We start from the raw sequence: 12993 nt of genomic DNA, 5'->3' as shown, positions 1-12993 counted from the left end.
ACTATCTCAAACACATCAAACGATGGGCCATAGAATATTACGAAATTAACCGATATAGTTCCTCAAGCAATATAGTTTGGGATAGCTTCAAAGCTGGCCTCCGGGGAGAAACAATCAGCTTTGCGGGGAAAGCTATAAAACAAGAGAAGAGTGAAATTAATACATTGATAACCAAATTGGAAAAAGAACACACCAAGATAATTAGACAAAACCAAGAGAGAAAATAATTATACTACGACAAAAGATAGGGATCACAAAAGCTGAAATAAATAAATATTATACTAAGAAGGGGGCAGCTATTTATCAAGCACATAAGAGTCAGGGATATGAATACGGCAAGACCATCGGTAAGGTTCTTGCCTTATGGACCAAACAAAGAGCAGCAGAAATCAAGGGTCAGGATGGTGTTCTTTATACAGAAACAAAGGACATTATCAAGACCTTTGAGAAATGTTATCAGGACCTGTATCAACAGGACAACATCGACCCTATGCCTTCCAATGAAACTGAGCTAATCCTCGGTGATCAGCGTAGGCTTAGCGAAGAAAGGCAGCAAGAGATGGATAAAGAAATCACTATGGAAGAAGTGCTATCAGCCTTGCATTCTGTGGCTTCAGGAAAAGCGGAAGGCCCTGATAGAATCCCATTGGAGCTTTTTAAAGCAATTCAAGAGGAAATAGCTCCTATACTTTTAGATCTGTTTTTCGGAATACAGAGTAGCGGTATTCCTCCTGAGTCTTGCCAAGGAGCAGATATTGTGGTATTTAAAAAAAAAGGGAAACCCACAGATAATTCTGCATCATACAGACCCATATCTCTCATGAATGTTGACACGAAGTTATATTAAAAAATGTTAGCTACTCGGTTAGGGGGGATCATAACCCATCTAGTCTCACCATGGCAGCATGGCTTCATACCAACGAGAGGCACAACAGATCACATCAGACGTGCTATAGCCCTGTTTGATATTACTGAGACAACCGGCGAGAAGATGGCTATGATCCTCCTGGATGCTGAGAAGGCATTTGATCGCGTGTCATGGCAGTATCTTTGGACAACTATGGCACAGAGAGGATTTGGGCCAGGTATTTTGACAGCTATACAGGCAATGTACTATAGACCATATGCATGACTAAACATAATGGGTCAAGAATCAATCTCTATTGACATTGCAAGGGGGACGAGACAGGGTTGTCCCTGCTCTCCAATACTATTTGCTTAGTATATTGATATCTATGTAGAGCAAATCCTTCAATATAAGATCATCGTTCCAGTTAACTGCAATGGGCATGATACAAACATAATGGCCTATGCCGATGATTTGGCAGTAGTAACTGTGGACCTAGAAAAAGCAATCTCTCAAATTCAGAAATTAGGCAGTGAATATGGTCGAAAATCATGCTACCTGTTAAATGCAGGGAAAACTCAGATTTTATGCAATTCTAAAACCCCATGTAGTGACCCCCGAAGGTTAACTGAAGTAATCTATTTGGGCATCAAGATTAGCAGTAACATAGAGACCATCTGGAAAATAAATATGTTACCCATAATTAGTAAGATTAGTACGGACCTGCGCCGCCTAGATAGACTCCACTTATCACTTATAGGGTGATGTAATATTTTGAAAATGGTTATGCTTCCCAAAGTTCTATATATGTTTAGGTCCATCCCAGTAGAAATTGAAGATCTTTAAAAAAAAAAAAATAGATAGTATTTTCAGTAATTTTTTTGGGAAATATTCTAAACTTCACCGCTCTTTTAAATTTTTAACATTGCTACAGGATCGAGAAGGATGATCCGCCCCTAATCTCAGATAATATTTTTATGCAAGCTTCTTACAGGCACTGTACACTTAAATATCTTTTTTTCTGGAAGCTTAGTGAGCCACAGCTTTTCATACCAGCTCTCTTCTTTAGGTCATGGAAGAGACAAACTCCATCTGAGTCATCTCTGTGTATTAACACTAAACCGTAATGCCAATCGCACGGGCCTCACGGAGCGTGTAGTTCCGACCTTTACGGTCGAGTGTTAATCCACAGAGTGGACTCACAGATGGAGTTTGTAGCTCACTAAGGTCCCAGAAAAAAGATATTTAAGTGCCCAATACTGGTGCTAGGCAACCCCACTGCACTGAAGATATTGCCTTGAAATTGTCGTGGCAATGAAACATGTCGGCTCAGTATGAAGCGGTATGCATGATAGGCAACCGATTTGCATTTGAATGAGTGCACAGTGAATAATAAAGTTGGTATCGAGTAAAGTGCAACTTACTTCAATTTTAGTTTCACATGGTCGTATTTGTGGGATGCGATTTATTCACCTCAGCCCTTTTCTTAGCACCATTTTTGTTTATTTTTGGACACTACACTTATTATTTTTCAAGGCAAGATGGCTACCAATGATGAAAAAAGTGGGCATAGCTGGTGAGTACCAATCAGGGAGCTCAATTGGTGGTGTGCACGTGAGGTGTCACCTTGTCCTTTCACTACTTTTTTTATTGAGATGCTCAATTTCATGCACCTTTCACATTAAGACTCTTGTAAGTTGGTCTGGGGTAATAGAGTATGGTGACTGCCATCTGTAAAAACGTTTTCGTTTTTTTAATTGAAGGCAATAAAGCGGGAGGTTACTACCTGATTCTTCAGTGGCCAGATAGTTTTAAAGTTTAAATGACAGAATGGCTGCGTATGAAAAGTACGTCTGGCAGCAGTAAAACACCACTAAAATACAAAAGTGAACAAGAAGTGATGATCAGTGGAGCTGGTCTGGTGATGGATATGGTGGCAATGAATCACCTGGGAGCTGACAGCTCAGAGTTATAGCCTTCAACCTACACACCTCTTCTGTCAGTTGCATCGCATTAGACAAGGTCCTGGGACAGAAGCTAGAACATGGGGTGAAGTCAGAAAGTAGCTCATTGGGTGCCACGTGGGCACAGTAGTGCTAGGCTGCCCACACATGCCACACCAAGCAGCAAACCATGCCTCAGGCACACAAAAACAAATGTAACCATCCTATGCAAATGTGGGCGTGATGCAGTACATTGTGAGACTTGGGGCCCGATTACGATCTCAGCAGAATTGGGAGCGACTGACAAATAGGATGGGAGCAACGTGTAGGCGGCCAGAATCATGGCTTTTTCCATTGCGGCTTGTGCTGTGGCCCTAAAAGGGCTGCAGCACATGCTGCAATGTTAAAGGGTATGTTTCTAAACATCCATGCACTCTATGCCAGGCACCATATGCTGTCTAGCACATGGGGTACAGATGTGTAGAGGGGTTTCACAGGTGCCCCCTAGGCCTCATAACAGAGGGCCACGGGGGATGGGTGCCCTGCTACGGGCCCCCAAAGTCCCTTTCCGACAGCCTTTCCATGGCGGTCAGACCCCCATGGAAAGGCTGTTGTAAAAGAACATCGTAATCCTTTCAGTAATGCCTGCGCCGGAACCCCCCGATTGTAGGGAATACAATCCGATTGAAGCGTCAGTTGGTCCCTCGGAGTGATGCGGTCCAACCGACCGCATCATAATGCAGCAGTCGGACCACTCTGCTGAATGAAGACTGCCACTGACTGTCTGTCGGTGGCAGTCCGAACGCCATCCTAATGAGGACCTCTGTCAATCAACATGGAAGCCTTGGTCCTTTTATCCCCGCTCCTCCCTGAGCATTTGCTCCCTAATGAGAAACCTTTGGTGTAAAGTTTTTACACTTACCTTTTCACAAAATGTTTTCCCAAAGACTTAAGTGACTTCTGAAGGACTCCTCTTTGCCGTTGACAACCCCGCAGGAGACAGCTAACAATTATCACTGGATCTACAAGGAGAAATGAAACGCAGCACACCTGTATTAGTTATAGACAACACCACATAATATAATGTTTTGAAGTTGATTAATCAAAATCCACAGCCTTTTGGCAGTCGGCACCAGGACCTGCTGCCTGTTGTGGAATGTTTAAGAGGGGACGAGTAAGCCATGCTTTGCGGTGAGACTGTGTAGCTGCCCTATGGGCATGAGAGGGCGCTAGGAAGCATTAATTCGGACCACAGTGTTGCAATAAATGAGGCTATACAAGCACGATGCAAAGGCAAATAAATGGGTATGACCTACTCAAACTCCAGCTCAGAGCCAGTAACCAACTGAGTCTGTCACCTCTGGCAAGATGGCCTGGTGTGCTCAGTCACTGAGTGCACTCACACCAACAAACTGAGACTGATGAATCCCAGAAGAGAAACAAACATACAAGAACCTCATCAATATGTACAGATGGCTATATAGAGGCCTTGATCGATATAAAGATGGCAAGAACCATGCTGCGTGCCCTCCAACTTGTTCAGTGAATGAGCCTCACCCTCCACTGCTGCCTCCTGCAAGAACGAGTGAATAATTCCCTCCAAGCCTCCTATGGACCAGATGGAGCAGCAAAAAAAACCCTGCTGCTGCACTTCAACGGAGAAGAAAGTTACAAACACAATCCAAACTTACCTCAAGCATGAAAAAACACACAAGGCACCAGGCACGCAACACCCATTGGAATCAAAGGGCTACAGCCCCCCCATCGTGTGTGTCAGACCGGGCTCAGATGGCTCCCGGGCACACACACAGCCGCACCCGAGCACTTCACAGGTCTTTAAAAGACCATGTGCATGTTAATGAGGCTTTGATGTTGTTTCACCCCTTTCAAGAGCCCCTGCAGCTCCACTCTGCCTATTGCTTAAAGTTTCAGCCTGCCCCCCCGAAATTTTTCTTAGCCCCCCCTGAAATGTGGCTCTAGTTGCGCCTCTGCAAGGCACCCTCTTCAACTTCACACTCCATGTGAAACAAATACAAACAGAGAAATGAATATGGCCTGGTACTCCCTGAGCCCTCTATTTACATTTTGTACCTGCAGCCCTTGTACGGATGGGGTCTCCCTCCTTCCTTCAAGGCAAGTAATATGACCACACTAACTTTTCGATTAGGGGGTGTAACCCCCCCGGCCGTATTTATTACAAAATTTTAAACATTATTTATTCACATTATGTACAATTACGCAGAAAGTCCGGATACATTCAGACAGATGATGTTACGTAGCTAACCTTAAAATCTAATACACACAACACTCCTACCATAAATCTAACAATGCATATATTCACTTTCTGCGTGTCCCCTCTAGAGCCTAGGTTTCAACTGGACGGACCTGTGCAGTGGCCGCTTTAATTGCCCCGAGACCACGTTTGGCGCTGTCTGACCTCGATTGAGGCAGGATACATAATCTAACCTATCCATCTGGAACACTGTCGCAGATCTTACGATTGGACGTCTTCTATGGGCGTTTTCAGTCTCTCACTTTTGAGATATGGAGAGTTTGAAGTGGAATTTATTTCCTCCGAGTCCCGTGTGGGATGGGTTGCCCTCCTACACCTTATGCTGGAATTACCGTGTGCAAAAGTACCCATGTCCTGATGAAGCCTTAAAGACATCTGGCTGAAACGCGACCGCGACTGCGTCGACACCTTGTTCTTAAGGAGTCCCCATTAACTTGCAACTTTTTGCAACTTCGTTTCTTTTGTGCCCTATACAATAACTGTACAGAGAAGTGATAGCTCTGGCGCACTTTATTGGGACTTCCTTTCTTTGGGTTGTATATCACTCGGAGTTAGGAGTGAATACTATGTGAAGTTTGGTACTTTTTCTTAGGGTACGTGTATATATAGATAGATTATAGCAATTGTAATGTACAGTTTGTATATGTGTTTTGGATATTTTGTATAGACTGTAGTGTCCTTGTATATATATATATATGTTTCCATATGTGTTTGTTTCCTTGCGCCACTCTCTTTGATGACTAGTATATATGTTTATATGAAATTTTGAATGTGATTACACTTAAATAAGTATACCAACAGGATAATTGATTATTTCTTGTTTGAAAATAAATACTTGATTGATCCCTCAGTACCTTTTTCTCTACTTTTTCATCCTTGGATGTACCTTGCCCAGGTATGGGAGGGTGATTTGGGCAGAACCCCTTTCTATTTTTGCAGTCCCTCTAGAGCCTACAGCAAGGTCAATGACTGGCAGGCTCTAGATCCCAGCAAGCTACAAATTACTCCGTCGGAGTAGGCTTGCGCTGGGGGTAGAGCTTATTGGATGGATATTCTCCCCCAGGCCCCCCTACGCCCTGTGCCTTAAACTCCATAAATGGGGCAGCAAAATTCTGCATACTTGCGCCCTGATGCACGTGTGAGGGTGGCCACAGGCCCACTGGGAAGAGTGTCTCCCCTGGCCCCCATACCCTACCTACCGGCTGTCACTGTCCCTGGAGTTACATGGTTCTGACCGCTAAGGACCGAAGACTATGCTTACCAATCATAACCTTACCACCTGACCGGAGAGACAACACACACAACTAAATACGACATTATTGACTGAAACCAAATTTCATATACTGATATTTTATTAAATGTTACACATTTCAACTACATAACTCTGCAATAAAAAAAATTAAAATACTGTACTGACACAATTACAAATATCAACACTTTTATTATAAATTCACCAAATCATCATATTTACATTCAATCTTGTCTCCTAAGATACCTGCAATGAAAGTTAAAAAACGAAGCAACTAAATTACTGAGAAATATATTTAAAATGCCTGCCTTAGGGGAGGGTGGGTGGAGAAAACAAATTACGGGCTGCTGGTGGCCCGGGTGCTGTGCCTGTGGGGAGCAAAGGAACAAGAGACTGTTCTGCTCCCCGCACCCCCCTTTTAAGGGGGAGGCACGGGCCAGGCCGGTCTCAACCGGTCAGACCCCAAAGTTGGACGCCCGCGTGAACCGGAAGCACTAAAGTGCTTCCGGTTCACGCCCCTCCCTACGCCGCCTATTGGACCCTCAGAAGAAGGTGGGAGTGCTCCCCCTCCTCCTTGCCCCCGGGGACCGGTGCGACCGCCATAACGGTGATGCGCGCTAGTTTAGCGCTCGGCCTTGCCCGGGGTCATCCTTACACATGCTTAATTTGAGCAGGTTTTGGACATGGCCCATGCAAGCCTGGCACCCACCTAAGAGTTCTGGGGTTCACTTTTGAGGCTTCCATTCACGGTTGCACTGGTTGCGCAGTGGTCAGATTGTGGTACATTTTGCATAGAAAAATGGCTGCTGTTCATCAGCTAAACTAACTGCACAAGATAAATGCACGTTATTATTTCAAGAACACACTGTTAACACCGCAATGCAAACTTGTTTTTTTCTGGGACCTTCCTTATGCGTGATTTACTTCAAACGGGGTCGTCAGGGTGGCTGTACCTTTCTAGCTCACATTGCGTTGAAAGGTTCAACAATGTGGGTCTGGCTACTCTGGTCCAGGGGAGGCCAGATTTAGATTTAAATAACCCCTGCCAATACCAAGCGGTGACCCTTGGCAGACAAGTAACCTATCCACATGCTTGACTACAAGACCCAGCATGCAAAGGAAACAAGTCCAGGACAGACCCCTCTCCCCAGAAATGACGCTCTAACAACGTTCTAACAAAGCGCTGACTTTAGGAGTTAAGGTTATGTATCTTGTGTCACTTTAGAAAAGTTTACTTGGATGAGGTTAAAGCAGCTATTTATTTTCTTTCTTGAAGGACCTGACAGATATGTCTATGGGTATGACTTCCCTGCCTTTAACATGCTGCAGGTAAATGCCAGTTTGGGAATATTTCGCAATTTTGTTTGTGAAAAATGTTTAGAACTAAAAATGTGAAGAGGGGGATCATAAATGTGGAAACTAGCGCAACAGAAAGTCCTAAATTGAATGACGCTGCCCTCTGGTGGTCATTCCTGGTGTGAGCTGCAGTGAAGCTCTTAAAATAAGGATGGAACACAGCAGAGGGTGATGATGACTGATGCTAAATCCTTTGCCTGTCACCGGTTGTCTGTCACTTCCTGCTGCTGAGGCAGAGAGTATGGTCACTGTAATGTAGGCAAAACTGCCTCACTCACACTACCTGAGAAGCCAAACAATGAATGGTTGCCTTTGGAATGACAAAAAAAATGTGGCTGAAAGTCAATGGCTGAAGAAGGCTGGCTCATTTGTCAGCTGTCTTTTGGGCTGAAATAAAACGTAAATGAGATAACATTTGACCCATGGTGTTTTTACAGAAATTGTTATTGAATTTTTAGGAAACTATAGTCTGTAAAGGCAGCTATAGACCATACAAATGCTTAGAAACTGGTGAGGACAGATCAAAATAAAAATATTGGGGCACATTTATCTACGTTTTGTGCTGCCCTTGCGCCACGCAAGGTAATGCAAGGGCAATGCAAAACCTAGATGAGATTTGCCAAGGCACACAAAGCCACCTTGCATGGCCCGGCGGTGCTTGGTAAATCTGGAGTACCGCCAGAAGCAAAATTTCGTTACGTCACTCTGCCACGGGGAGGTGGTCCATGGGAGTAGTGCAGTTGTTCTCACTCTTCCACTCATGGATTTTGGTGCATTTCCAGATTTCCCATGAGTGGTCATCCCAGGAATGCATCAAAATGCTATTAAAAATCATCAAAGGATTTTTTGTGTAGGGTGCCAAGATGTCTGCATTGGCGCTAGGCAGCCAACAGTGCACCAGCAAGACAGCAGGAATGTGCCATGTTGCAGTAGATATGCTGCATACCTGACCCTGCCCTTTCACACAGAGCAGTGCAGCAAGGGGTCTTGGGGCCTCATTTATGAGCCTGTGCGTCACTTTTACACTGCTGGAGCATCACTTTTTGTGACGCACCAGTGGTGTAAAAAATACGCCTTGTTGCGCCATATTTACAAAGTGACGCATCTAGGTAGATGTGTCACTTTGTAAACCCCTGCTCCACATTATACCTGAGCCAGGTATATTGTATGCAAGAGGGGCGTTTTGACGCAAGAAAGGGTCGTAGAAGTGACGCAGTGAAATCTATGATATTGGAGTGGAGTGGTGTGGCTCACTGGTTAGAGGCGGCAGACCTGGAAGCAGGAGTCGGCCCGGGACCAGGGTTCAATTCCCGACGCGGCAGGGTTGTGGACCAGGGTCAGCGGACTCGATAATTCTCGCCTTGGTGCCTACTCTAACCAGGGGTCCCTCTCGGCAACTCTGGGCATTAGCTTGCCTAATCGCCACAATGGCCCCATCAACGCCGGGGATGCCTGGCTTCACCTTGGGGACACCCAGTAGGGACCATCCCACAGGGAAAGCCAGGACGGGTTCCCCAGCGGTATACCGCGCCAGGATACTCCGGTAGTAATTGAGCGCGTTACAAAACAGCTTATAACATATAACATAACATAACACTTCTAAGACACAAATGCGTCAATTTCTTATGCCTGCCTCACAGCAGGCGTAAGACTGACGCGGGCCCTTTCACATGGGGCTTGCCCCAGGTGAAAGGACACGTTGCTGGAGTTGCGTCACTTTTGTGACACACTCCAGCAATGCGTCACTTTTGCGCCTACAGATACGTCGGAAATACTGACGTATCTGTAACTCCTTGCGCCATGATGCGTCATACTGTAAATATGACTCATCATTGGTGTCGCAAGGAAGGCGCAGTGAAAAGTGACGCATCTCTATTTTCACGCAGCGATGCGTCACTTTTCATAAATGAGCCCCTTGGTGTGTTGCATGGTGTAGGCAAATTATAAATATTACCCATAATCCTTTGAAGCAGCCCCAGCCCCACACTCAGTCCAAACTCCTCCACCACCCCAACCTCACCACTGATGTCCTCAACCCCAAAGTGGAGTAGAATCAAGTTTTCACAGAGCACCCCCTGCCCTCAGTGACGGAAAAAAGCAAGAAACCCAATAATTGTAGAAGAAATGCTGCAAGTTTCGTGTATTTCATTCTGGATTTGAAAGAGGTATATTACATGAAAACTGAGCTGTGTTTAGATCTTTTGAATTTCATGCTGGATACAAATTGGGATTTATGTCCAGAGAACTTCCAAAAAGTCCTAAAAACCCACCTGTTTAATCTACAAGTCTGGCTCTCCGTCTGGTTTCTTGCCATAGCGCCGGGACACTCATTAAGTAGTTGTGCGCTATACAAAACCAGTCATTCATTCATTAAAGCAACAGCTGATTCAGTAATGTTCCGGTTACTCTCTAGGTTTGTCTCCGGCTCAGATTTACTGAGAAATGATCAAGTATAAATATCTGAAGATGTCATCAAATGGCATTTTTTTCAAGGGCTCAATTTAAAAAAATTAAGTAATTCCTCATTTCTTAACACGGTATTTAAGTGTGAACAGGTGCCCCACAGTACAGAGACGAGGGGTGGAAAGTTGATGTTGTAGGTGTGGTCTCACTAAAGCTTCTGCGTCACTGCTTGCGTCATCTCACTGCCTCTTTTATGTTGATGTTAAATATTCTGCCAAGTCACAAGAAAAGCTGCTTCTCATTTATGGCCACGAGACGAGCCCTACACTGACCCCTTCCAAGAGATGCCTGGGGCACGAGCCCTCTCCCGCGGAACGGTATCCACCAATAGAATTCCAACCCCAAGGCCATTTAAAGCACTGAAGGTACATATCCGGCAGAGGCTGCAAGATGCTCCCTATTGGTGCTCACTTGTAACATTAAGAAATAGAGGAAGGACAGCTGCACAGGCCATGCACGAGAGAGCCCACCCAGCACGAGGACACTCACAGATATTGAAGGCAATCTGCGTTGTCTTTGGAAATGTTGCCAATCACGGGGGGTGACGAGAGCCGACACCCGTTGCACGAGGCCGGCCACGCCCTGTTCTTGAACCTGCTTCACGTCGCGCGCCTTCACCACAGAGCGTGTGTGAGTGAAAGTATGTCTTTCTGGTTCTATTTGTTTCTGCGTGTTTGAGTGCCCTTGTGTAAGGTGTGAATGTGTTTGTGGGTGTTTCGGGTGTGGGTGGTTATCTGTTTCAGGTGTATGTGTGTGTTGTGTATGGATATATGTTATGTGTGGGTGTGTGTTTGAATAAGAGTGCCAATGCATGCACAAAGCCTGCGCGCCACCAAAGCATCTAATTACAATCCAAATCCCTGTGTAAAACCCCCCTCTCTCCAAGATTATCCGAGTTAGTATCACCCATGCAGTGTACTCACCAAGAGATGTCCCCTCGTCCTTCGCATCTAACATTTATCCATGCCCGGCACGCTCTTAATATAATACCCAGCTTCAGCCGCTCCCAGGCCCCAGGGCACCACTCCCCCTCTCAGCCCACCTGTTGAAAGACTGACACTTCTTTACCACACCTAGAACAAAATGTACTGTAATTGAGGAAGATTCAGAACAAAATCTTTTCCGAACCCCCCCCCCCCCAGGGCCCAGGTGCAGACAATCGACCTATGTTCGGAGCCCGGGCTGGAATGTTGCGGGTGTGGTCGGCAGGAAGTGGCGTTGGGTGTCAGTGACGTCATCTGTACCTGCACAAACTCAAATGCTGACCACTGTGACGGGTTGTTTCAAGCATATGAGAAGCCTGCTCACTGCACTGCTTTGCCTTTGGACATTATTATGCCCTCCTATTATCCTAATACTTGCATGCATGTATGAATGTTTGCATGCATGCATGCTTTGCTATTTCTAAGCAGGAATGTAGAGGGCTTACACCAGAGGGGTGGGGGGAGCACCAGTGGGGGATAGGGGAGTTTAAAATTGATGATAGTTCGAAGATGGAAGTTTGGAAAACCCATAGAGGGTTATAAAATGCTGGCGCAAAATCAAAGAGTGGTAGGTAATAATGGGGTAAACCCTTACCTCATCGACCTGGGTCAGTACAATGTTATAAGAAAAGGGGTGGTCGATTACAAAACAGTTAAACATATCATTACTTAAACATAAAGGTACATCCACCAAGTAAATGTGATTTAAATTGCATTTAATCCAACTATTCGCAGTGATTTTCTGCAGTTACGCATATACTATATTTCATATTCATACAATACATGGTTAATTACGTATAATTCTTCAATCAGTGCTCGGTGATTGTCAGATAAGAAAAGGGATTTTAAAGGAGGGTAGGGTGTGTTTGGAAAAGAATGAGGGACAAAGAAAAGGAATTGTGTCCTATAAACAATTCTGTCTTAATTCAACAGAACATTTCCAGTCATATTACAGATCACAGTTGTTCCCAAGAGGTACACTATACACAGGAGTTGAGTTTATCAAGTTTTCGGCAGGGCGTGTATGTGTTGGTGGTGATGTCGACGTTTCGACCCCCAAGTTAAGGGCGGGTGAGTCCTCAGTTTGGGGTCTTCCTCAGGACAATTAAAAACAGTGACATTGAGCACCTAGGGAAACAGAAATGTGTATCACTAGATGGAATCCATTAAAATCTAAAAAACAGGGCAAAAGTCAAGGTGTACCTACATGCGCAGGCGATCGAGTAGTATCCCGTCTGAGTTGGGACTCGCGCCTGTGGAGTTATTCTCTGGAGGAAATAGATTGCGGTTAGGAAGGATACAGAGGGCAGGTCAGGGTAAGTTAGACCAAGCAAGTAAAACACGACTTACTAGGTACGCCCGTTCATTGAAGAGCAAACGTCGTGGATGACGATACTTGGAACGGTCTATCCGTGGGTGAGGCAAGCGTCCTACATCCAGCGGGCGGTAGAGTACAGCGTGTAGATAAGTTACACAATCTGGAAGGACATAGAGATACTGTAATGCTTCGCATGTCAACTCATCGTGGTAGACAAAATTCTATAGGGGTGTAATGGAGGTTCTCAGTCCGTCCATCGTAAGGGTGGACCAGAGCTACTACCGGTCGACCACAGGACCAAAGCAAAATATGGGGGACCCGGAACGGGCCGCTACCCCGTGTGATTAGTAACCAAACAGTTCGGAATGGAAAACAGTCATCCATAATTAATGGTAAATAGGCCAGCCACAATACTGGTTGGTCTCCGACTCAGGAGGACAGATGGGGCGCCCAAACTCTAAAAGGCGTGTGGTCCCATGCTAGTTGAAAGAAAAGACGATTTAAAAGGTAAAGGCTACATTTACTACATGACTAGAAGAGT

General features: G+C 45.2%; 1 pseudogene across 3 annotated transcripts in view; it reads right to left on the bottom strand.

Annotated features, from left to right (window-relative positions):
* LOC144768059 (epidermal differentiation-specific protein pseudogene) overlaps positions 1-12993 on the bottom strand; it is a 265150-nt pseudogene that overhangs the window by 17676 nt on the left and 234481 nt on the right. For 2 of the 3 annotated variants that reach the window (XR_013598455.1, XR_013598458.1), the window contains exon 2: positions 3713-3812. The product of XR_013598455.1 is annotated as an epidermal differentiation-specific protein pseudogene, transcript variant X1 (transcript). Of the gene's footprint in view, positions 1-3712; positions 3813-11074; positions 11098-12993 lie in introns of those variants that run through there. The other variant, XR_013598457.1, reaches the window with a different exon arrangement.

Source organism: Lissotriton helveticus, chromosome 7 (genome assembly GCF_964261635.1).
Source record: "Lissotriton helveticus chromosome 7, aLisHel1.1, whole genome shotgun sequence".
In the NCBI taxonomy this organism is placed as follows: domain Eukaryota; kingdom Metazoa; phylum Chordata; class Amphibia; order Caudata; family Salamandridae; genus Lissotriton; species Lissotriton helveticus.
This window is presented reverse-complemented; position numbering and strand designations above follow the sequence as displayed.